Below are 4,648 nucleotides of genomic sequence, written 5' to 3' on the forward strand. Positions count from 1 at the left end.
AGAATGGTCTCAAGGGCCTTATTTGAACCTAGTTGTTTTTATTGAGTTTCTTTTCTATACTATAGAAAGTGGACATATGCAACCATATGTCTAAAGTGCCTTAGGTTCAGTTGGGAAAGGACCAATTGTTTAAATTTATGATACCGGTTCCTTAACTCACGGGTTCTTCGTCTTCTCTCTCGTGGTGCAATGATACTCCTCCGCCAGGAGTTAAGTTCCGATCCGTTCTTGAGTCGATTATTATCTACTTCTATCCAATTGGATTCCTCCGTTTCCATGCGCTATTCTTCCTCTCGAGCACTAGCATCCATCTAATCTCGTACACGATCCTCGAACAGGCACAATCCTCATATTTGTCCATGCACTCTATTTGTTTGTCCCTGATACACAAACTTCAATTGATCCACCTTTACTGGTTGTCTTCTTGAGAATGGCCTAAGGGCCGAAGCGTTGAAGACATTTTTAAAATAAAAAGTTGAGAGTACGAGTGGATCAATTGAAGTTTGTGTTAGTGATGAAATAAACCACTCTCAAACTATCAGTATAATAAATCATATATCTAATAATTTATTTATTTACTTTTTTTGGTTTGTGCAGAATTTTAGGTTTCATGGACATTACGGAGGAAATTAAGATAGGGACGGTAGTTTACCAGAATACTGGGACTAACATAGGAAAAGTTGTACAATAATCGGAGACTATAACACTAGCGAAATATTAAATAAACTGGGGAAGAGGAGGGCGGTTCACCTCAATTAACTAAAACTCTGCTCAAAAACGAATCAGAGGCCTAGAATGTCCTACGATCACCACCGTTGAATATTAATGACCAAATTGTATATTATTAAGGCTTCAGTCAGCTGTTAATGCAATGTCTCCTGACGGGGCCAAATCATCTGAGCGAATGATATATGTTGAGGAACTTGATAATTAATAAAGCATTCTATTACTGGAATCCTTGCGAAGAAGTTCTTTTCCTTCTTTTTTTTCAACGGATTTCTCTTAACGATAAGTAAGTGGTGTTTTTTCTCTTTGCCTTCAATTTCGAGCCCGTTTTGTGTGAATTCCAGTTTCAGATGAATATTTATTTATCTGAGAACAATAACTTGACTTTAAGGCTAAATAGGTCCTCCCAGACTATTGGGTCTCACAGATTCTAACCGGACACGAGGGATTTCGGAGAAAGCTGCAGAGCTTTGGAAAGAACATTGACCCCCAGTGCCCAACGTGCGGAGTTCCTGAAACAGCAAAACACGTAATAATAGATTGCTCTGCAATGGAAGGACACCGAGCCAGGCTGTCGAGAAAGACCGGGATTTACGCCCTCGCCGAGTCGGACCTTCCCAGTTTGATAGAAGAAGAGAATTATCCCTTCTTCAAGGAGTTCATTTACAGATGGAAGGAGGTGGTGGGCCCCACTCATTACACGATGGGAAGGACTTGAACGCCCAACATCGGCGAGCCACCAGAAGATGAGGAAGCTGACCCAGACTGAGACCAGGAGGGCTGGACCAGCCTGGTAACTGCAGGAGGCACCCAGACGGATGCAGTGGGCAAGATGCAGCTCCATCAGTGGGGCGCTAGACCTAGCGCTGGGCTGCACCACAGTATAAAAAAAAAAAAAAAAAAAAATTAATTGAATAATTAATAAAAGAATAAAAAAGAAAAACAAATTGGTGATCCTCGGGAGCAGTGGCATGCGCAAACCACGGCGCACTACCCCACTGCTCTCGTACCCCGTATGCCAGAGATGGCAAGGGAGGGGGATTAAAAAAAAAAAAAAAGTCTTGACTTTAACCCAGGATAACCCGCCACCGCCAGTTCCACCGGCGTTAGCTGAAATCATTCCACCGCCGTTCACCATGGTGGGGGCATACGTCAATGCATTGAAATGGATTAAGATCAGGACAGACAGAGCATAAGGTCTGAGAAATTCAATATTGGACTTTGAAAGGATCACCAAGGAAACCGGGGAATTGAACCACTTTCTGAAAAGAGGCAATCGGTTGATTAAGAGAATATGAACCGCTGACAAACTGTTGTTCAGTATGGACTCTGAAGCATTTAGAACAGAGGTGGTTCGGTAAAGAGGTCCATTCTCGTTCAGATACAGACGGAGACAATCTAGGATACGGGGAAAGTGAGCTTGAAAAAGGCAAACGGCCTTCGGAAGAAGGCGGCGACCCCGAAAGAGTACATCTTCTTGATGTTTCGTGAGATGAAGAGACAGACAATCTAGCGGGCAATATTTCGGGGAACTTCTGGTTCGGTTCAATAGTATCAGGAATCGACTGAATCAATCTTTTATCGACCTGGAAGTGTTAACGATATCCAACTTAAAATACAGAATGCAATAAACAGGATAAAAGATTGGTCATGCACTACCGACATTTAATTCTCCATCAAAAAAACATGAAGCCTCCACTTCAGTAGAAAACGAATACAAACCTATCTATTTCTAGGCAACTCTCTAATACTATACGCAGATTATCATAGATTTCTAGGTTTAACATTAGACAGAAGACTTTTTTTTTTCGAACCCTCTAAAACTGAAATAAATGCGAATTAGTAGTGCATTACTGTGAAAAAAGAAAAGTAATTCGTGTTGTGTCTTATCTTTTACTACCTTTGGTATTTTAAGGTTACCTGTTATATTTAATGTCATATATGAGCTATCCATTCTAAAAAGGAGCTATTTTAAGTCTGGAGGTGAGGGGCCTCCTCGTGTTGTATCGCATATAAGAAACAATAAAACCATTAATTAAGAAAGACGATAGATAATGGTGAAATAATAATAAAAAGAGTCAGAAGTCGAAAAGAATGACAGAAGACTAACGTGGCAACATTATATCTGTACACTAAAAACGGACTGTACTAAAAAACTAAACATTCTTCGCTCAGTAAGCCGCACATCCTGTATTGCCGATAGAACTAGCTTACTTACACTTAACAGGCATTCGTTCAAAAATGGACTACGGCTCGTATCATTCCCAAGTGCTTGCTAAGCTTGATACAATCTATCACGCCAAATCGCGACTGAAGCATTTCGAACAACCCCTATTCTTAAGCTATAAGCTGAATCCGGACTATCACCTATTTTGCTTAGAAGATTAAAATTAGCCATAACTTACACTTGAAAATTGTACCTACAGACAGACCATCTGATCCGTAAATATATATTCAATGCTAAGTTTTCCAATTTTTTTTTAAGAAAAACAAAATTCAACTCTTTCGCTGTCAGAAAAAAATCTCCTCGACCACCTATTTTCTTAAAACGATAAAAATTAATCAATTAGAAAACCACCATCCATCCTGGACCAATCAACGCCCTAAAACTATTGTATACTTCTCGAAATACTGTAAACATAACACTGAACTGTCCCAATATAAAACTAACACACACAAGACCCACTCATTCCTACCTCATTACAAAGGAGACACAACCGAAATGTAAATACTGAAATAACAATATGACAATTAACCACATCTTTTAGTAATGCCTATACTTTACGTCGCAACTCAGTAACTTCGTCGAAACCTGACATATGAGTATAATCAGCCCTTAGAAACGATAACAAAACAATTGAATCGGTATTTAAATTTTAAAAATCACATAATATAATTACAGAAATATGATTAAAAAAAATTAGGAGATTCACTCTAGTATACTTTTGTAAAAATCATTTCAGAAACTGCTTTTTGCCTTATTTAGTGTGAATATGTGTGGGTATGTGTGTATTTGTGTGCGCACGTGTTCGTGCTTGCACGCGTCTGTATATATATGCATATATGTGTGTGTGGAATAAAATAGTCAATTGAATATAACCAGAAACTAATACAAATAAAACGGCGTTGATGACCAAGAAAGTTTTACGCCGTTAAACAAAATAGAACGAACTAAAATCAGTTTCGTTATTTACCTAATAACGTTATTAACCTACTAAAATCATTTTCCAAGTATTTACTTTCGTTATATAAAATTCTATTGAACAATGTAATTCACAGATATGGATTAGGTACTTATATAACCAACAATTTTTAAAAAAAATGGTATAAAACATAGTCTGGTATTTGGGCGATATGATTATAATTCATGCTCTTGTATTTATCAGTTTTAAGAAGCTACTTGCGAATGTATTTCTTCGTAAAATATAATTATTACTAAATGTGATACCAAAACATTGTGTTATTGGATGACTGGCACTTCAAATGCTGAGGGTTTATTTTTGTTTATCAGATATTGGTCAATAATACAGCGATGACTATTACATTTAGAAGTAATTAATATATTATCTTGTTCTTAAAAATTTATTATTTTGAAATCGCTCGATGGCTTTCTTGTAAGTGACCACTCACACGTCTTTCCTCATCCGTATAAGTGCAATCAGAATTTGCTGTGTTTGCGAGCAATGTTTAGATTACGAATTTTTACTGTAGCGATAAGTAATATAATTAGCACTTTTATCATCTTCCTAACGATAAACTTAAATGTTCAGGGAAATGAATATTTTTCAAGTTCTGATTAGTTCTTCGCCTATAAAGTATAAATGAACCAGAACTGATAAAGTATGGTATTGAGGACTCTGAGCTGACCTAGATCAAAACAAATCCATGAAACAACTATAAAAATTGAAGCTGATGAAAAGGC

Source organism: Halyomorpha halys, unplaced genomic scaffold (genome assembly GCF_000696795.3).
Source record: "Halyomorpha halys isolate HHAL.00 unplaced genomic scaffold, Hhal_1.1 Scaffold25.1, whole genome shotgun sequence".
In the NCBI taxonomy this organism is placed as follows: domain Eukaryota; kingdom Metazoa; phylum Arthropoda; class Insecta; order Hemiptera; family Pentatomidae; genus Halyomorpha; species Halyomorpha halys.